This window comes from Mobula hypostoma, chromosome 17 (assembly GCF_963921235.1).
Source record: "Mobula hypostoma chromosome 17, sMobHyp1.1, whole genome shotgun sequence".
In the NCBI taxonomy this organism is placed as follows: domain Eukaryota; kingdom Metazoa; phylum Chordata; class Chondrichthyes; order Myliobatiformes; family Myliobatidae; genus Mobula; species Mobula hypostoma.
The window spans coordinates 67,683,331-67,705,739 of NC_086113.1; positions in this window are offsets into that span (position 1 = coordinate 67,683,331).

Below are 22,409 nucleotides of genomic sequence, written 5' to 3' on the forward strand. Positions count from 1 at the left end.
ATACACCAGGCCATTGCAGGTTTAAAGGCAAAACTTACAGAAAATGCAACAAAGTAGAACGCATACAAAGAGCATGTTCAGCAGACCAAAATAAATGGACTGCAAGGGAAAAGGTAAAAATTTTAGAAATCAAGTTTCAATATGCATATTGTTGATTAAAAATCTAATAATGAGGAGAGTGATACATGACTATGTTGCCTTGAGATTTTCAAAACTAACAAGAGACATAGCATATAGCTTACACCAGAAGTGAACAGCACATTAATTAAAATGAAATCGGATTAGCTTGACTGTTCTAGTCACTTCACAAAATGAGTTTCAACAGTATTTCAAAGGTACTGAACTGAGCCTGTAGGTATCCAACTAAGAACTTATACTGGAGAAATGATAATTCCTGTGGGAATGACATTTGTAACAGTGAAATACAACAACCAACAAGTCACCCTGGGCTCGTGCATGGTGAAAGCAGGAGGGCCAGCATTGTGGGTGAGTGATTGGCTGAGACAACTACAACTTGATTGGAGATCGATCCACTATTTGGATGCCACGTTCCCTGAAGCAGAGTCAACTGAAAGTGAATTAAGAAAGGTACTGGATGATGCCAGAGGAGTCTTCAACAATGGCATTGGACAAGTCAGACAGATCAAGGGTAAAATAGTGTTAAATGAAAATATCACACGTCTTACAAAGCCCATCCATTTCCTTGTACCATCATAATAAAGCACCAATGAGCTAAGTCACATGGAGGCTGAAGGAATTCTTTCCAAGGTTGATTGGAATGCATGAGCAATGCCAATGGTTCCAATAGCCAAGAAGAATGGGTCTGTCAAAGTCTGTGGTGATCTTAAGATCACCATCAACTCAGTACTGAAAGTAGATCAATACCATCTGCCCAGGACAGAGGATATCTTTGCAAACCTTTCTGGAAGGAAACACTTCAGCAAAGTAGACTTAATTGAAGCCTACCTACAGATGGAGATGGAAGAAGTGTCCAAAGTGTTTCTCACCATAGAAACTCACAGAGGGTTTTATTGCTATAATAGGCTTATTTTTGGAGCAGCATCTGCTCCTGTACTCTGGCAGAAAGCCATGGACCAGGAGCTGCAAGGCTGCCCAGGCACAAGGGTGCTGAGAAAATACAATTGGTGGACAAAGGACATGTCACAGTTGCAGTCATTTTTTAGGATTTGTCAATTACCACAACAGGTTCCTGCCAAATGTACCTATTGTGCTCTGTGCCTTGAACATTACTACAAATCAGGAAGAAATAACAATGGACAAAGCAGAATGAGATGGCTTTCCAAGAGGCAAAAATGGTGACATCAGACACTGTGCTCACACGTTATGATCCACGTCATTCAGTGAAGCTTGTCTGTGACATCTCGCTACATGGTATAGAGGCAGTCATGTCACATGGTATGAGTCATAGAAGTGAACGCCCCATAGCCTTTGCATTCTGTTCCCTTACCACTGCAAGGAGAGATTATGCACAAATGACAGAGAGGCCTTCAGTCTGGTTTGGGGTGTAAAACATTTTAACCAGTATCTGTATGGGAGAGAGTTTACCCTCATTACTGATCATCAAACACTGGTGCCCATTTTCAATCCACGGAAGGGGGTTCCCCTAACAACAGCAGCACAAGTGCAGAGATGGGCCCTGTTTCTTGGAGGACACAAGTACAAAATCTTCTATTGAGTTGGAGTTTATAGCTAAGCATAGAAGAGTGTTCTGCATCTAATGTCAGTGATATTTGAGTAATATTCTAAATACATTGTTTGATTAAGCATTCCTTGTTTGCATAATTCATTACAGGTTATGTGTAAAAGAACATGAATGGAGTACATCATTACATCACCATGTCAAATGTGCGCACCTCACTAAAAGTAAAAATGAAACATACATGTTCTCCTGGGCTCACGTCTTTTTCTTTCAATTAGTTTTGTGTTTTGAAGTTGAGAAACAAGACCAATATGAGCCTAATGGGATTAGTGACAAAGGGTGAATCGATCAGAATGCACTGAAGCCGGGCTGAAGTTTCTGTGCTATGTGACAGAGTGACTCACTGATAGGACAGACAGGGTCGGAGTGTAAGGTGGAACACCTCTGCCTCGTTTGCTGTGCAGAAGTCCCTGACAGGGGTTTTCGACCCATCACTCCTCAGAAACAAGTGTGCTACCCAAGTAGCTGAGGTAGGCCATTCTGTTACAAAGCCTGGCAATCATAGTCATAGGGTCAATGTCCTTCAGCCCATCTAGTCTTTGCCACACTGTTATTCTGCCTGGTCCCATCAACCCCCACTTGGACCATAGCTCTCCATACCCCTCCCACTCACACACTTATCCAAACTTCCCTTATATGTTGAACGTTTAAGTATGGACGTTAGGAGGTTATAAAAAAAGCTGTCTGTCTATTCAGAATTTTTTAACTATCTGTGTTAAGGAGGACCAAGGAAAATTCTAGAAATGGAAGTATCTAAAGTAAGGAGGACCAAATAAAAGTATCTAAAGATTTTCTTTTTACACCTCCTCTCTGCATTATGAACACCTTGTACGCACAAAAGAACATTTGGGACACTGGTGGGATGAATGCGGATGGATTTGCAGGCTGCTGCAAGGCTGGACACACCTTCTACAGGGTTCCAATAGGGCATTTTCACATTCCTTCTCTCTCTTCAAACCACAACAATCAGGGGCCAAGAGGAGCCAAGCGAAGCGAGTGCTCTGAGCAGACTCACTCACTGAATTAGGGAGGCCGGCTGGCGCAGTTGATTCCGGACCCGCTCTCTCTCCCATCACACAGTTTCTGTCATCCTCTCCCATACACTGTATTTGTTCATGCTTTCCTGCAGACATTTCTCAGGAATGTAACCTGTTGTGACCCGGAGACTTTCTGCACTCTGACCAAGCGGCAAGAGTCGAATTCACTGCCCCTGTTCAGCAGGAGCTGGACAAGTCCCTCGCCATGCACAAAAGACAATTTATCCACTTTGCTTTGAGGTTCAGAGCAGAACTGAATCCTAACTGGGAAGCCAAGAATACTCCTCTCGCCTCCTTACAAATTCAGAGTGCCCCACCTCCCTGATCAGGACCTCCCTTCCAGGGTATGGCTGAACGACAGCAGTGCCTGGGGACGTGCATCTGGGGGTCGGGCCTGGGAGAGGCGCTGATGTCTGGCAATCCATCCCTGTGTGTAACACGTCAGTCAAGCAAACCCTGATCCAGAATATTGTCACTTAGTAGCTTCCCCTTGATTGTCACTCGAAATAATATAGATTGTGAAGGATTTCTCTACACAAGTAACCTCTCCCCTTCAGCTCGCTAAAGCAGCCTGAGGAGGGAAGGAAGCTTGTCTGAAAGGATCAGTGATAGTGACAGAATGATGCTTTACTGTTGCAGCCCAGGGCAGACATCCACACATTCCCTTTTGGTTCTGACAGTCAGCGACCTGCCTTCGAGCGCAGCCAGGCTGACAAAGGTTGACCAGCCTCTTCTGAGATATTCCAGCACCTCACACATTGACAGAGCAAATGCATTAGGTCTCAACTCTTGACATCAGGAGTTACCTACTTACATCAGGACAGGACGATTCCATTTAGCTAAGCCAGTCTCTGCCAGCTCCCAGCAGTTTCAAGAATCTACATGCAAATATCACCAGCAATCTGTTGTGGTCTAACAATGTGAAGTTACATTCAAAACACACTCTAGCTTGTCTGCTGCCTCAGGAGCCTAAGGAAATTCAATATTTCCCTGTTGACCCTCACCAATTTTTACAGATACACCCTATCTGGTACATCATTACCTCAGTAAAGGCAACTGCTCTACCCACGTCCACAAGAAACTGCAGGTTTGTAGACACAGTCCAGCACATGTCAGAAAACAGCCTCTCCTTCATGGACTCTGTCTGTACTTCTCGCTGCTTCAGTAAAGCTGCCGACATAATCAGATACCCTACCTACCCTGGACATTCTCCCTTTTCCCTCCTCCGTCAGACAGTGATTGAAAACAAAGCACATTCCGTCAAGGTCCAGGCCAGCTTCTGTCCCACTGTTAATGACCTGTTATACAATAAAGGTGAACCCTTGATCTCCTAATGAACTTTGTCATGGCCTGTGCACTTTACTCCTCTCCCTGCCCGACACTCTCTCTGTAACTGTAACACTACAGATAACAGAAGAACGAAGGGCCGCAGTACACTGAGGGGAAGCATTAGATTAACCTTGGAGTAGATTAAAGGGATGGCACAACATCCTGGGCCAAAGGGCCTGTACTGTGCTGTACTGCTCTATGTTCTGTATTCAGCATTCTAGTGTTGTTTTCCTTTTACTGCCTCAGTGGAATGGTCAGTCTGGATAGAAACATAGAAACATAGAAAATAGGTGCAGGAGTAGGCCATTCGGCCCTTCGAGCCTGCACCGCCATTTATTATGATCATGGCTGATCATCCAACTCAGAACCCCGCCCCAGCCATCCCTCCATACCCACTGACCCCCCCGTAGCCACAAGGGCCATATCTAACTCCCTCTTAAATATAGCCAATGAACTGGCCTCAACAGTTTCCTGTGGCAGAGAATTCCACAGATTCACCACTCTCTGTGTGAAGAAGTTTTTCCTCATCTCGGTCCTAAAAGGCTTCCCCTCTATCCTCAAACTGTGACCCCTCGTTCTGGACTTCCCCAACATCGGGAACAATCTTCCTGCATCTAGCCTGTCCAATCCCTTTAGGATCTTATATGTTTCAATCAGATCCCCCCTCAATCTTCTAAATTCCAACGAGTACAAGCCCAGTTCATCCAGTCTTTCTTCATATGAAAGTCCTGCCATCCCAGGAATCAATCTGGTGAACCTTCTTTGTACTCCCTCTATGGCAAAGATGTCTTTCCTCAGATTAGGGGACCAAAACTGCACACAATACTCCAGGTGTGGTCTCACCAAGGCCTTGTACAACTGCAGTAGTACCTCCCTGCTCCTGTACTCGAATCCTCTCGCTATAAATGCCAGCATACCATTCGCCTTTTTCACCGCCTGCTGTACCTGCATGCCCACTTTCAATGACTGGTGTATAATGACACCCAGGTCTCATTGCACCTCCCCTTTTCCTAATCGGCCACCATTCAGATAATAATCTGTTTTCCTATTTTTGCCACCAAAGTGGATAACTTCACATTTATCCACATTAAATTGCATCTGCCATGAGTTTGCCCACTCACCCAACCTATCCAAGTCACCCTGCATCCTCTTAGCATCCTCCTCACAGCTAACACTGCCACCCAGCTTCGTGTCATCCGCAAACTTGGAGATGCTGCATTTAATTCCCTCATCCAAGTCATTAATATATATTGTAAACAACTGGGGTCCCAGCACTGAGCCTTGCGGTACCCCACTAGTCACCGCCTGCCATTCTGAAAGGGTCCCGTTTATTCCCACTCTTTGCTTCCTGTCTGCTAACCAATTCTCCACCCACACCAATACCTTACCCCCAATACCGTGTGCTTTAAGTTTGCACACTAATCTCCTGTGTGGGACCTTGTCAAAAGCCTTTTGAAAATCCAAATATACCACATCCACTGGTTCTCCCCTATCCACTCTACTAGTTACATCCTCAAAAAATTCTATGAGATTCGTCAGACATGATTTTCCTTTCACAAATCCATGCTGACTTTGTCCGATCATTTCACCGCTTTCCAAATGTGCTGTTATCACATCCTTGATAACTGACTCCAGCAGTTTCCCCACCACCGACGTTAGGCTAACCGGTCTATAATTCCCCGGTTTCTCTCTCCCTCCTTTTTTAAAAAGTGGGGTTACATTAGCCACCCTCCAATCCTCAGGAACTAGTCCAGAATCTAATGAGTTTTGAAAAATTATCACTAATGCATCCACTATTTCTTGGGCTACTTCCTTAAGCACTCTAGGATGCAGACCATCTGGCCCTGGGGATTTATCTGCCTTCAATCCCTTCAATTTACCTAACACCATTTCCCTACTAACATGTATTTCGCTCAGTTCCTCCATCTCACTGGACCCTCTGTCCCTTACTATTTCTGGAAGATTATTTATGTCCTCCTTAGTGAAGACAGAACCAAAGTAATTGTTCAATTGGTCTGCCATGCCCTTGCTCCCCATAATCAATTCACCTGTTTCTGTCTGCAGGGGACCTACATTTGTCTTTACCAGTCTTTTCCTTTTTACATATCTATAAAAGCTTTTACAGTCCGTTTTTATGTTCTCTGCCAGTTTTCTCTCATAATCTTTTCTCCCCTTCCTAATTAAGCCCTTTGTCCTCCTCTGCTGAACTCTGAATTTCTCCCAGTCCTCAGGTGAGCCACTTTCTCTGGCTAATTTGTATGCTACTTCTTTGGAATTGATACTATCCCTAATTTCTCTTGTCAGCCACGGGTGCACTACCATCCTTGATTTATTCTTTTGCCAAACTGGGATGAACAATTGTTGTAGTTCATCCATGCAACCTATAAATGCTTGCCATTGCTTATCCACCGTCAATCCTTTAAGTGTCATTTGCCAGTCTATCTTAGCTAATTCACATCTCATACCTTCAAAGTTACCCCTCTTTAAGTTCAGAACCTTTGTTTCTGAATTAACGATGTCACTCTCCATATTAATGAAGAATTCCACCATATTATGGTCACTCTTACCCAAGGGGCCTCTCACGACAAGATCGCTAATTAACCCTTTCTCATTGCTCAAAACCCAGTCCAGAATAGCCTGCTCTCTAGTTGGTTCCTCGACATGTTGGTTCAAAACATCATCCCGCATACATTCCAAGAAATCCTCTTCCTCAGCACCTTTACCAATTTGGTTCACCCAGTCTACATGTAGATTGAAGTCACCCATTATAACTGCTGTTCCTTTATTGCACACATTTCTAATTTCCTGTTTAATACCATCTCCGACCTCACTACTACTGTTAGGTGGCCTGTACACAACTCCCACCAGTGTCTTCTGCCCCTTAGTGTTACGCAGCTCTACCCATATCGATTCCACATCTTCCCGGCTTATGTCCTTCCTTTCTATTGCGTTAACCTCTTCTTTAACCAGCAACGCCACCCCACCTCCCCTTCCTTCATGTCTATCCCTCCTGAATATTGAATATCCCTGAACGTTGAGCTCCCATCCCTGGTCACCCTGGAGCCATGTCTCTGTGATCCCAACTATATCATAATCATTAATAACAATCTGCACTTTCAATTCATCCACCTTATTACGAATGCTCCTTGCATTGACACACAAAGCCTTCAGGCGCTCTTTTACAACTCTCTTAGCCCTTGTACAATTATGTTGAAAAGTGGCCCTTTTTAATGCTTACCCTGGATTTGTCGGCCTGCCACTTTTACTTTTCTCCTTTGTTCTTTTTGCTTCTATGCTCACTTTACACCCCTCTGTCTCTCTACACTGGTTCCCATCCCTCTGTTGTGAACTAACCTCCTCACGCCTAGCCTCTTTAATTTGATTCCCATGGATGGCATGTAAAATGAGGTACTGTACCTCAGTATGTGTGACAGTAATGAACCAATCTCATCCACTCTCTCCCTGTTCCTGTACTCCCAGCATCCTCTTTGTTATCGCCTGCCCCTCCACTCCTTTGCTACTTGGTCACCAAATGAGCATACCAGCACATCTTTGGGGTGTGAGAGGAAACCAGAGCACCCAGAGAAACCCACGCACTCACAGAGAGAGCCTGCAAACTCCACACAGACGGCACCCAAGCTCAGTATCAAACCCAGGTCTCCACAGCTGCGAGGCAGTGCATCACAGTTCATGGTTCTGAGTTCAGATGAACACAAGTGGATTGTGGGATTGCAGCAACTTCAAAAGATTCACCAAATATTTCATCAATTTTAGTGGAAGAGCTTAAACTTGGAGTGCAAGGAAGTAGTTTGCAAAATTTTGCAGATGCTGGAATCTGAAACACGGCAGAAACACTCAGCAGGTGAGGCACGGACTGTTTATACAGGAAGGTGAAGCAGCCCTTCCCAGTCATGCATCATGCTCACTTGAAAATATATCGCTGCTCCTTCATTATCACTAGGTCTAAATCCTGACACTCTGTCTCTAAACATAGTGGGTATGCCCACATCACAGGCTGTAGAAGCACCACCTTCTCAAGGCCATTTAAAGATGGGCAATGAAATCCTAGCTCAGCCGCTGAAACCCATGTCCTTTGAACTAATATAAAAGGCATTAAAAAACAGAGTTGATGTGTCATGTCAATGACCTTTTACCAATGGCCTTGTCACTGCAATGCCCTCCAGCCCTATTTTTCATTCATTCATCCATTCATGGCTTGGCTTCGCAAACGAAGATTTAGGAAGGGGGCTGCCCACGTCTGCTGCAGGCTCGCTGGTGGCTGATGACGCCAATACGGGACAGGCAGATCCGGCTGTGGCTGCAAAGGAAGGTCATGGACAGGGGTGTGTCCTTCGGCCTGCACAATGGTATTTTAATGTGTGCAGTACTGGCCCCACCCTTTACACCCAGGGTTCATCTGCCATAGCCTAGCAAGCTGGGACAGTGCCAGCGAGGTCCTCGGGTCGTAGGATTTACGTCGGAGTGTCCGCCATCTGCCCGGGTCTGGATTCAGAGTTGTCCTTCTCTTAGGCTGGCTGCCAGCCAAGACTAACGAGCTCAGCCTACCCATCCAGTTATACCGCCGGACACTCGGTCACACTATGACGTAGCAAGCTCAGTGGGAGCTGGGGGCACCGACGAGAAGGTGTTGCTACAGACACAGTAATGTAGGAGAGGCCATTTGCAGTGGCCTCCTGCCTAGCAGGCCAGACAGTGACCACGCGGCGATCACTACGCCGGGAAAGGAGAGGCGATGTATTGTGCGTGCACTTTCCCTGGGTGAGCGGGACATCAGGCCCAGACCTCACCCGCACACCCCCCCCAACTCCAGCCCTATAACTTTCCAAGATCACACTCTGTTCCCCTATAATTTTCCCTGGATTTAATCTCGCCACTGTTTGCAGCCTTGCTTTTTGATGCAAAGGTGCCAAGCTCGGGAACCTCCACCCCGGGATGCTCTCCACATTTTTCCTCCTTTAAAAGGCACCCTGAAGCTGATTGCTGTCACCAGGCTTTGAACTTGTGGTTCCAAACAGAATTCAGTGTCAGACCATGTTTGATTAATGCTCCTATGAAACATCAAGGGGGATTTTACATATTGCAAGTTTGGTATAAACTCAAGTTGCAGAAGGAATGTGAGATCATCCACAGCTTTGTCAGTACTGCAAATAAACAAACCAATGGTGTGTGGGTGATATTCCTCATTTGGAATCTCTTTGCATGTATGGACATAATGATATATTTCATAGTGCAATGCTCTCTTACTGATTGGGATCGCTATTGTGTGCCAAGGACAATTGGTGTTGGGCATCTATTTATTTGTTTTTATTTAGAGATATGCCACTGTAACAGACGCTTCCAGCCCAATAAGTCCACGCTAGCCAATGACACCCATGTGACCAATTAACTTACTAATCTATATGCCCTAAGAATGTGGGAAAATCCAAAGCTCCCTGAGGAAACCCATGTGGTCTTGGGGGGAACGCACCAATTCATTACAAACATTGGCGGAATTGAACCTGTGTTACTGGCGAGGTAACCACACTACCGTGTGTGTTGCCTTCGTCGGTCGTAGTCGACCATGGGTACTGCGCCTCTGGTAGTCACTGGGAGTGGCCTCTCCAGGGCGCAAGCCAGGGCAGAGTTGATATGGAGATCCGTCTGTTGCCCATGCAGTGGGACACCCCCCCCCTCCCATGCTGACGACAGGTCCAAAGGAACGAGAAAAGTCGATACAGTTTGGTGCCAGCAGCATCGCAGGAGTTGCCGTGCCGGTGCTGGGTACAGCAGTCAGCAGCCTTCGGGACTGTGACGAGAATACACATAAAATTGAGATGTTTGCTGGCCTGGGTTAGCATCAATGACATCAGCAAGTGGTCTGCCACCTGTCCCCAGGGGAAGGAGAGATAAGGAACAATGGAGCAGCGTCTGGAGATGTGTAATGAAGGGACGGGGGAGAGAGAGCTGTCTGGAGCGGCTCCCCGCTTTGAACCTTCAACTGTTTGAAGTGATGGACAGGCGATACCCCAGCAGGGGGATAAAAAGGGACCGGTTCGCTAAGGCAGGACACACACCACCCGAGGTAACGAGACCCTGGAAGCGGTACGCCTCTCACGAGTCGGTGAGAAGTACCAGACAACGCACAGGGTGGAAAGGTACGATCAGCGGGAACCCGGTGTGTGTCCGCCCTTGCCTGGGTGCCGGGTTCACTGCAGAGGATCGACCGCATCTGGAGGAGGGGTCACAGTCGGTGACCTCAGGTGACATCACCAAGGACCTGCCCAAAAGTCGGACACTTTGCGTCCGGGTGCTTTGCACGGGGACGGGGGTTCCGACTGGCTGCATTGAGCCGGCAAACCCACCCCCAAGGGGGAGGAGGTCTGATAAAGTTCAGGAAGGGCGTGAGAGGTTTATCTCGGCCGGATTGGTGTCAGTGAAGGAGGGGTTAAAACCAGTTCCAGTGCGGATCTGGAGAGACACGGGAGCGTGTCAGTCACTAATACTGAAGAGTGTATTAGAGTTTAGCTCAGAGACTGAGACTGGGGAGGTCAGTGTGATACAGGGCATTGGACAAGGGACTGAAACCGTGCCTTTGCACCAGATACACCTACAAAGCAACTTGGTCTCTGGACTAGTCACGATCGGGGTGAGGTCCGAGTTACCAATGAAAGACGTGGAAGTCTTGCTCGGAAATGACCTCGCGGGAGGAAATGTGTTCCCCGCCGTGAGGCTGACAAGTCAGCCTGCCAGCATGCAGGCCCCGCCCATGGACTCGCAGGTTTATCCCGTTTGCGCAGTAACTCGGCGGATGGCGAGAAAAGCTGCAGAGGCCGACATAAATTTAGCTGAAACGTTTCTGCCCACCCTGTACGGGGGGGAAATAGAAAGTGAAAAGACGGAACGAAATGAAACAAGAGGAAGTGAGGGAGCTGAGGCAGACTTAGCATTAGCCAGGGAGTCTTTATACAGGCACAGGAGCGGGACGAGGAGCTGATGGATTTGGCAGAGACAGCTCTCTCCGAGGCAGAATTAAAAAAGGAGCCAGTAGGCTATTATGTAAAGGAGGGAGTACTAATGAGGAAATGGAGACCACCTACTGTGCCCGCAGATGAGAAATGGGGAGTTGTACACCAGGTGGTAGTGCTGAAGATTTATAGGGGCGAGATTTTTAACCTGGCCCACAAGGTACCCCTCGGTGGACATTTTGGGGTGAGGAAGACAGTCGACAGAATTATGAAAGACTTTTTCTGGCCAAACATGAGGAAAGATATTGTTGAATACTGTAGGCGATGTCATTTATGTCAGGTAGTAGGGAAGCCAAATCAGGTCCTGCCTAAAGCGCCCCTTCGACCGATACCCGCTTTCGGGGAACCTTTTTCCCGAGTCATTGTGGATTTTGTCGGTCCCCTGCCCAGAACTGCGAGTGGGCGGGAGTATGTGATGACCATGATGTGCGCCGCCACCAGGTTTCCGGAGGCTGTGCCCCTGGCAAGCGTGAAGGCGCCCGCCGTGGTAAAGGCGCTTGTGAAATTTTTCACTACGGTAGGGCTGCCCAGGGAAATCCAGTCGGATCAGAGGAGTGTCTTCACATCTCACACCTTCCGACGGATGTTGGATGAGATGGGAGCAAAGCAGATTTTGGCCTCTGCGTACCGCCCTGAGTCACAAGGGGCGTTGGAACGATTCCACACCACCTTAAAGACAATGATTAAAATTTATTGTCAAGAAAACGCTAGGAGCTGGGATGATGCTTTGCCCCTCCTGCTATTTGCCGTGAGGGACACGGTTCAAGAGTCATTGGGGTTCAGCCCATTCGAGCTCGTCTTTGGTCATCGGCCCAGGGGACCCCTGACCTTACTGAAAGAGCAATGGTCCAGTCCGGCAGTTCAAGTTAATGTGATTGATTATGTTTTAAAATTTTGTGAGAGGCTGGAAAGGATCTGTGACCTTGCCAAAGAAAATCTGCGACACTCCCAGACTAAAATGAAAAAATGGTATGATAGGCGTGCCCTCGAAAAAGAGTTCCAAGTGGGCGATTGGGTCTTAGTTCTGTTCCCAGTGGTAGCCAACCCCCTTCAGGCCAAATTCCACGGTCCGTACAAGGTAACTAAGAAGATAGACCCTTTGAACTATGTTATCGAAACGCCGGACAGGCGCAAACCCACACAGTTGGTACACATTAACATGTTAAAAGTCTACCACGATCAGAAAGAAAACCCGGTTGGTGTTATCACGGAAATTACTGAGACTGGGGTGTCGAATGAGACGGGAAAAACCCATCTTGAAAAGGTGAATATGGTGCCGACCCGATTGGAGAACTCTATTGTTCTGGCTAATCTTGCTGACAAGGTCTCTCACCTAACCCCCGAACAAAGCGGGCCATTGATAAAGTTAATTAAACGGCACACAGATGTATGTCCCGATGTCCCGAGGCGATGCAAAGGGACGGTGCATGATGTTGTGGTCATCTCAGACCAGCCTATTAAACAGCACCCCTATAGGATGAACTTGGAGAAGGGCAAGCTAGTGGAGAAAGAGATTGAGTACATGCTAGCCACTGATATTATTAGGCCATCCAAGTCGGAATGGGCGTCTCCCTGCGTGGTTGTCCCGAAAGCCGATGGGGGCATCCGATTCTGTACAGATTACAGAAAGGTGAACGCCATCACAGAAACTGATGCTTACCCCATCCCAAGGGTAGACGATTGCATCGATAAAGTGGGGAGAGCTACGTACATCACCAAGGTCGATTTGCTGAAAGGATACTGGTGTGTCCCTTGAACCGACCGGGCTAGAGAAATCTCGGCATTTGTCACCCCCTCCGGTTTGTACGAGTATAATGTTCTACCTTTTGGCATGAAAAACGCCCCAGGGACCTTCCAGAGAATGATTAATTCAGTAATAAAGGGACTCAGGAATACAGAAGCATATATTGATGATTTGGTGGTCTGGAGTGACACGTGGGAGGAGCACATTGTGGCGGTGGGGGAGCTATTTAAACGGCTGTCTGAAGCCAGCCTGACAGTGAACCTCGCAAAAAGTGAGTTCGGCCACGCAAAGGTCACTTATCTGGGATTTGTGGTAGGACAGGGGCAGCTGGCTCCGATGCAGGCTAAGGTGCGGGCTATCTCGGAGGTCCCCACCCCGACAGACAAGAGAGCCCTGAGAAGGTTCTTGGGGATGGTGGGGTACTACAGGAAGTTTTGCAAAAACTTTGCGGATATTACTCTCCCTCTCACTAAGCTTTTGCCAAAGAATGCGAAGTTTGTGTAGGACGACCTTTGTCAACAAGCCTTCGAGAGTCTGAAGGCGATTCTGTGTCACCATTCTGTGCTAAATGCGCCTGATTTTTCAAAACTCTTCTCCCTAGCAACAGATGCTAGCGACGAAGCTGCCGGGGCGGTGCTGTTGCAGACAGACAAAGAGGGGGTTGAGCACCCAGTCGCTTACTTTTCTAAGAAATTTAATACCCATCAGAGGAACTATTCCACTGTGGAAAAGGAGTTACTGGCCATCATACTGGCATTACAACATTTTGAAGTTTATATTTGCCCGGCACGGAAACCACTGGTAATTTACACTGACCACAACCCATTAGTGTTTTTGGCCACTATGAAAGATAAAAACAGAAGATTGCTAAGTTGGAGTCTGATGCTACAGGAATTTGATATAAAAATTAGACATATAAAAGGCACGGAAAATGTGATCGCTGACTGTCTGTCAAGGTGTTGACAATTTCAAATTCTCTGTATTAGCCAAATAACTGATAAAGATGTATATTTGTGTGTGTATCAAATAATGTAGTCATGTTTGTAATTTTTACCTCCCGGTAAAAATCCTTAAAAGGGGGGAAGTGTGACGAGAATACACATAAAATTAAGATGTTTGCTGGCCTGGGTTAGCATCAGTGACATCAGCAAGTGGTCTGCCACCTGTCCCCAGGGGAAGGAGAGATAAGGAACAATGGAGCAGTGTCTGGAGATGTGTAATGAAGGGACGGGGGAGAGAGAGCTGTCTGGAGCGGCTCCCCGCTTTGAACCTGAACTGTTTGAAGTGATGGACAGGCGATACCCCAGCAGGGGGATAAAAAGGGACAGGTTCGCTAAGAGAGACACACGCCACCCGAGGTAACGAGACCCTGGAAGCGGTACGCCTCTCACGAGTCGGTGAGAAGTACCAGACAACGACAAGGGTGGAAAGGTACGATCAGCGGGAACCCGGTGTGTGTCCGCCCTTGCCTGGGTGCCGGGTTCACTGCAGAGGATCGACCACATCTGGAGGAGGGGTCACAGTCGGTGACCTCAGGTGACATCACAAAGGACCCGCCCGAAAGCTGCTCGTGAGCAATCTCGCCGGTCTGTGAGTGAAGCCGTTCTGAATGATCAGTTGTTCCTGTTCTCTCTCTCTTTCCCCCCACGTTGTCCATCGCCATGGCAACGATTACTGCGAACTGAACTACTAAACTGGACTGAACTTTGAGTCACTTTGAAATTTGGTCATTTACCCCTAGACAACGATAGAGCTTGATTGATGCTGTTATCTTAATTCTGTGCACATGTGTGTTTATCATCGCTGAACTGTTGCATTTATTATCCTTTCGATTACTGTGTTGCTTGTTTCTTTAATAAAACTTTCTTAGTTCTAGTACTCCAGACTCCAACTGAGTGATCCATTTCTGCTGGTTTGGCAACCCAGTTACGGGGTACGTAACAGGACTCTGACTCCGGATTTTTCCTTGGGGTTTATCCCAAAGTCTTTCCCGTGAGCGGGTATAGCCGCAGGGCAGTGGAGGTTTGAAATCGGAGTTTTCCCTCTCCTAGATGAGCTACCATCTGTGGTTAATGAGCTCCATCTGCCTGGAGCAACTGGTTTTAAGGTGCCAGTGGTCCGCTTTTGCCCCTTCTCCTGTCAGTGAGAACAGCTCCGCCGGGCATATGAACCATGCCAAACATGAAGGCCAGGAGTTGGACTTGGTTGTCAGAGGCTGTTTGAGACGCACGCCATGAAAAGCATTTGTTTAGCAGTGGGAGCTCGTCCTCACTACCACCCTTCGGCTATGACTACCTTTGGAGCCAACACATGTGCTGCTACACTTATCTAACAGCCGTGTTCAGCCGCAAACTCACTAGCGGCATAGAAGATTCCAGCTATCCTCACCTCCTCTCCAGTCACTCAACACTGTCCTGAGCACCAATCTCCCAATTCCTAGCTCCCTCAAAGCTTACAATCTCAATGGGAATCACGCCAGCCTTCCCCCAACATCACATCCCAACAATGCACCAAGATGCAAGCCCAACTCTGGCATGGGTTGGTCAACCTCACTACAATTCTCCTTCACAGTTCACTAACCTACACTCCTGACTGCCAAACCCAGGTTACTGTCTCACCAGTTGTCTCTGCAGATCCTTAATTTGAGCGACTTGTGTCCCTCAACCACTCCCTTCAACTATTCTGACCACCCAGAACCCAGTGTGAACTTAACTTTGGGATCTTTCCCAGTGTGAGGCTGTGCAACTATCCAACTCCAATCCTGTGCCTAGCTGATGATGGGTATGACACAGCGATGTCCAACACATCACTGGAGACACCAAGAACACTTTTGTGAACAATTTCATCAGTGAAACCCCATGCAGATAATCAGTTCACAAACAAAAAAATTCTGTCTCAATTTTGCATGTACGTAGGAACTGATCAAAAACAAAGCAATTGAGTCCCAAGCCTTCTCTAGTCATAAAGTTTTACAGTTCAGAAAAAAGGTCTGCTCTGACCAATTCAAGCTCATCCAATTTGCCCATGTTAGCCCTTATCCCTCTAAATCTTACCTATCTAGATAATTATCCAAATGTCCTTTAAGTGTTAATGTAGCTGCTCAAACTACTAGCAGCTCATTCCATATAGGTATCACCCTCTGCATGGCCTTTCAGGTCACCTTAAATCTTTCCCTCTCACCTTAAACTGATGTCATCTAATTTTTGGTTCCTTTTCTCTGGGGAAGAAAACAGACTGAGTGCACTCACTCTATAGCCCTCATTATTTATACACCTCTGTAAGGTCAAACGTCAGTCCTGACGAAGGGTCTCGGCCTGAAACGTTGACTGCACCTCTTCCTACAGATGCTGCCTGGCCTGCTGCGTTCACCAGCAACTTTGATGTATGTTGCTTGAATTTCCAGCATCTGCAGAATTCTTGTTGTCAGTCTCCTTTGCTCTCTCACTATAACTCAGGGTATCTAACCATGGCCACTTTCTTGTAAATCTTTGCACTCCTTCTATCTTAATGATAACTGGGCAGACACTATTCCAAATGAAGCCTTACCAACATCTTGTACAACTGCGATATAGCATCCCAAATGTTATTCTTTGTGCCCTGACCGATGAAGTCCAGCATTCCAAACACTTGTGGCAGCTACCTCCCACCACTCAAACATTTGATTGGTTGACTCCAACAGCTTCTAATCACTTCCTATGTAGCATTGATCCAATGGTGTTGGAGGTAACATGTTGTCAGAACGTCATGTGGCATTAACCATATAACTATATAACAATTACAGCACGGAAACAGGCCATCTCGGCCCTTCTAGTCCATGCCAAACTCTTACTCTCACCTAGTCCCACCGGCCTGCACTCAGCCCATAACCCTCCATTCCTTTCCTGTCCATATAGCTGTCCAATTTAACTTTAAACGACAACATTGAACCTGCCTCAACTATTTCTGCTGGAAGCTTGTTTCACACAGCTACCACTCTCTGAGTAAAGAAGTTCCCCCTCATGTTATCCCTGAACTCTTGCCCTTTAACTCTCAACTCATGTCCTCTTGTTTGAATCTCACCCACTCTCAATGGAAAAAGCCTATCCACGTCACCTCTATCTATCCCCCTCATCATTTTAAATACCTCTGTCAAGTCCCCCCTCAACCTTCTACGCTCCAAAGAATAAAGACCCAACTTGTTCAACCTCTCTCTGTAACTTAGGTGCTGAAACCCAGGTAACATTCCAGTAAATCTTCTCTGTACTCTATTTTGTTGACATCTTTCCTATAATTCGGTGACCAGAACTGTACACAATACTCCAAATTTGGCCTCACCAATGCCTTGTACGATTTCAACATTACATCCCAACTCTTATACTCAATGCTCTGATTAATACAGGCCAGCATACCAAAAGCTTTCTTCACCATCCTAGCCACATGAGATTCCACCTTCAGGGAACTATGCACCATTATTCCTAGATCCCTCTGTTCCACTGCATTCCTCAATACCCTACCATTATGGCCTTGAAATTTAGTTCTTTCTCAGATGAGGGAGATCAGTGTGCTAAATATTTCCCAGAAGTTATTTTCTCTGCTTAATGACAGTTTCACAGCAAATATATTTTCCAGCATTCTAAAAAGTTCAATATTCCAGTACGAGTTGTGATTATGTAGAACATAGTACAGCACAAGAACAGTTGGTCACCCCATGATATTGTGCCAAATTAACACATGCCCTCTGGTATTACATATTTTGACCCCAGGCAAAGGACCCCAGTTGTCTACACTATCTATGTCTCTCATAATCTTATAAAGTTCCAACAGATCTCCCCTCAGCCTTTGCTATTCCAGAGAAAACAACCAACATTTTTCCAACCTCTCCTTACAGCAAATGCCCTCTAATTTAGGCAGCATCCTGGTGGACATCTTCCACTCTCACCTAAGCCTCCCAGCAATCCAACCACCCAATGAGACCTGCTGTCTGTAATTCACAACTGATACGAAATTCTACTTCCCATGTTTTTACTCATATCCAGTGTCTTTCACCCTTATCTGCTGGCATGTACATCTCCCTGCTCGATAATGGCTTGAGTCTAAGATTTTTGAGCTTGTTTTCAAATCCCCCAATAATATTCAGCATCTCTAACTCTGTAACCTCCACCAACCTAACAACTCACTGAGATCTCTGTACATTCAGATCTGGCCTCTTGATCATCCACCACTAACAACTCTTTCTCTCCATACTGATACTCCTTAAAACCTGCCCTTTTGGCAAAACCTTTGCCCTTATTTCCCTAGTGTGAATTGGGACACAATCTTTGTTGGACAAAAACAAATGTCTGCCTACACTTCCCATTGCCTAGGGAAAATAACTAACATAATCAACGCCCTGAACACCAGTGGATTTCCCTCTCCACCCCCCCCCCCCTTTCCACTGGGCATAATCAACGCCCTGAACACCAGTGGATTTTCTCCCCCTTTCCACTGGGCATAATCAATGCCCCTGAATATCAGTGGATTTTCTCCCCCTTTTCACTGGGCATAATCAATGCCCCTGAATATCAGTGGATTTTCTCCCCCTTTCCACTGGGCATAATCAACGCCCTGAACACCAGTGGATTTTCTCCCCCTTTCCACTGGGCATAATCAATGCCCCTGAATATCAGTGGATTTTCTCCCCCTTTTCACTGGGCATAATCAATGCCCCTGAATATCAGTGGATTTTCTCCCCCTTTCCACTGGGCATAATCAACGCCCTGAACACCAGTGGATTTCCCTCTCCCTCCCCCTTTCCACTGGGCATAATCAATGCCCCTGAATATCAGTGGATTTTCTCCCCCTTTCCACTGGACAGAAGCTTCAAAAGCTTGAAAACACACACCAGCAGGCTGAAGAATAACTTCTATTTCACTGATAAGACTTGAGCAGACCTATTGTATGATGAAGATTAACTCCTAATCTCTCAGTCTACCTCACAGTGGCATTGCACCTTATTGGCTGCTTCTTGTAAAATATGTTAATATAGACATATTTAGCATTTTTACATGATAAATTGATTTAATATAAAAACAAGATAAACATTACTTACCTTAATGAGACTTTTAACAAATATATTTGTCTTCTTTTGACTTCTTCCTTTTTCTTAATCACATATTCTCTCCATAACTCAGACCCAAGCACTAGCTTCAGTTTTCCTTCTATTTCAGTCTGATGTTGTGCTTTATAGTGTCTATTAAGTTCATGTCTTCTATTATGTGAGGAAGTGTTTTCACAAACAATGCACAACAGTTTTCCTGATGTACCTTCTATAAATAAGAGCTCATTTTCCACTGTTCATTGAGTTCACGATTACTATCACTTTCTGCTTTTCTTTTCCTCATTTTCTTTTGCACTGTAATGGGTAACTGAATGTAAAAACAAGGCTTAATTTTCGAAAAAGTACAAAACTGCAAATGTTCACAAAGGACGAACAAAGCACAACTCCATAGTGCATTAGTGTCAATTGTAAACTGGCTGGCAAAAACCTGCGACACACCGCTGGTGCAGACGCCTGGCGCCTCAGGATCAAACAAGTGTCAAACGTGTATTGAACAGTTATGGAACAACTGCAGAACAAAAGTCCTTCTTTCCTAGTTTCACTCATTGAACATTTTTTTTTAATTGAAAACAGATTAATGTGAAAGAAGATAACATTCGCCAAAAGATGTGCACGATATTATAAAATCGCTAAAAATAATTGCTAAGTTTTAGATTTATTCTCAGTAAAACCCATGTCTAGCTCTAAGCTACTTGAATTCCTGTTATAGACTTTTTTCTACAAATTGGTTTTTGGTTAATACTTCTTGCATGAGTAGGCTTACTTTTTTATTATTATCACTGGGGTGCAATGCACCACTACTAATCATCCAATGCGCCACCTTTGACGTATGCGCCATAGGTTGGCCATCCCTGGTCTATAGTAATGGGTGCCACCTTGCCAAGGTGCAGACTCTCGAAGGTGCTTGTGCCTGTGACAGAACTGTCTGCGTCCACAACTTCTGCAGCCTCTTCCAGTCCTCCACACTGCGGCCTCCATACGTGTCTGTTATGCAACCAGTCAGAATGCTCCCTACCACGCACCTGTAGATTTTGAGAGCGTAGGAAATGCATCCAGTACAACAAGCAACTTGCTGGAGAATCTCAGTTGGATGAGTAGCATTTGTGGGGAAAAATTTTGTACAGTACTGCTGCCCCAAAATGACTACTTTAACTTCATCTAAGTCAGTGTTAATAGCACTGATTCCGATTCTGGTTGTGAATTGTTGACATTTCGAGTCGAGGCTCTGCGTTAGACCTTTCAGGTTGAAACGCTGTGATTCCTTTCCCCACAGATGCTGTTCAACCTGCTGAGCTTCTTCTGAGATTTCTTATTGCTCCTGATTCCAGCATTTCCAGTCTTCTGTGTTTCTTTCTGTACTTGTCCAGGGTCTGTGGTTAATACCATTTCTAAAAGATGGTCAGTAAAACATCCAGTATGAAAATGTCCTCTATCTACTGTATAGATGGCTGAAATAATTTCATATAACATAGAAAACACTTTAGGGCCCTTGTTATGCCAACCTTTTAATCTGTAGTGCGCATGCGCTGGTCGTGCATGCAGCCTGTTACAGCCGTTCCGATCAGTATTCCTACTTTTTTCTTCTTACTTTTTAACTCACATTATTTTTTGTATTTTTTTTTCACGGTAACACATTGAAGCTGCACCCTCTCTAACATGCTGGTAGAGAGTTTTATTTGGGTTTTTAGCGCTGGAAATAGTTACATCCCAACACGCGGGACAGAAGCATGGTCGCATTGTTCATTCCAGGGACCAGCTACTTGCACTAATGCCAGCCGGTTTAGCGAGCAGAGCGGCGGACACCCCTGCTGAAATCTGGAGGAAAACACACAGAGGATGCAGAAGGGGATCACTAAGTCGAGGAAAGAGGACCAGGTCGAGACAACAGAGACTTATGGATAAGAGGAGTTCAGTGGGTAATAAAATGGACGAGTTCACGGCACTAGCCAGGCATCAGAGAACATTTCGGGGGTGCAGTGTTATGTGTTTCACCAGAACGGGGCTGCATGAGGACATACCCCATCAAAACTTCTCCATGGACGGCTTCCAGACCGTTCCGGCTGACCGGAAGTGCACTGAGAGCGGTAAGCGTAAAGGAGTTGGGTGCTTACTGTTCTGGTTAACAACAGATGGTGCAATCTGGGTCACATTACGATCGAGGAACGTGTTTGCGGACTGGATATTGAACTTCTTACTGTTGGACTTCGGCCATATTCTACCAAGATACAACACTTGGCGGCACGGGAGGTCGTTCCTGCCTGTGGCCGTCAAATATACAGCTCCTCCCGTGGAGGGTCAGACACCCTGAACCAATAGGCCGGTCCTGGACTTATTTTCCATCTGGCATAGTTTGCATTTTGTTGTTTGATTGTTTGTGGTTTTTGTATTGCTATATTTATGCTCTATTCTTGGTTGGTGTGGCTGTAATGAAACCCAATTTCCCTCAGGATCAATAAAGTATATCTATCTATCTACCTAACCCTTCCCTCTTACACACCTCTCCATCATTCAATCATACATGCTCTTAATGTATGAGCCTCTACCACCACTCCAGCAGTGCATTCTATGCACTCACCACTCTCTGTGTAAAACACTGACCTCTGACAATCCCTTATACTTTCCTACAATCATGTTAAAATACTGTCACCCCGTAGTAACCATTTCCACCCTGGAAAAAATTACTCCGGTTGTTCACTCAATCTATTCCTCTTATCATCTTGTAGGCCTCTTTCAAGACACCTCTCATCCTCCTTCACTCCAAAGACAAAAGCCCTGGCTCACACAGACTATACTTATAAGACACACTCTCTAGTCCAGGCAGTATCATAGTAAACCCCCTCTGCACCCTCTTTAATGCTTCCACATTCTTCTCATAATAAGGCAACTAGAACTGAACATAATACTCCAAGTGTGGTCTATCTGTGGTTTTATAAAGCTTCAACATTACCTAATGGCTCTTGAACCCAATCCCCTGACTAATGAACATCAACACACTAAGTATATGTCCACTTAACCACCCTATCATCTTGCATGCCATCTTTGAGAGATCTATGGATGTGGACCCCACCATCCCTCTGTTCCTCTCCACTGCCTAGACTCCTGCCATTAACCCTTTATTCTGCCTTCAAAGTGATCCAAGTGATTCAATCACACTTCTCCAGGTAGAACTACAGCCACCACTTCTCAGCCCAGCTCTGCATCCTGTCAATGTCCTGTTACAACCTACGACAACCCTCCACACTATCCAAAACTCCAACAACTTTCATGTCATCTGCAAAATTACTTCACACAGCCTTCCATTTTCTCATCTGAGTCAGTTATGAAAATCACAAAGAGAAGGGTCCCAGAACAGATTCCTGCTGAACTCTGCTGGTCACTAATCACCAGGCATAATGTATTCCATCTAGAACCAGGCTCTGCCTTCTATGGGCAAGCCAGTTCTGCATCCACACAGAAAGATTTCCCTGGATCTCATGCC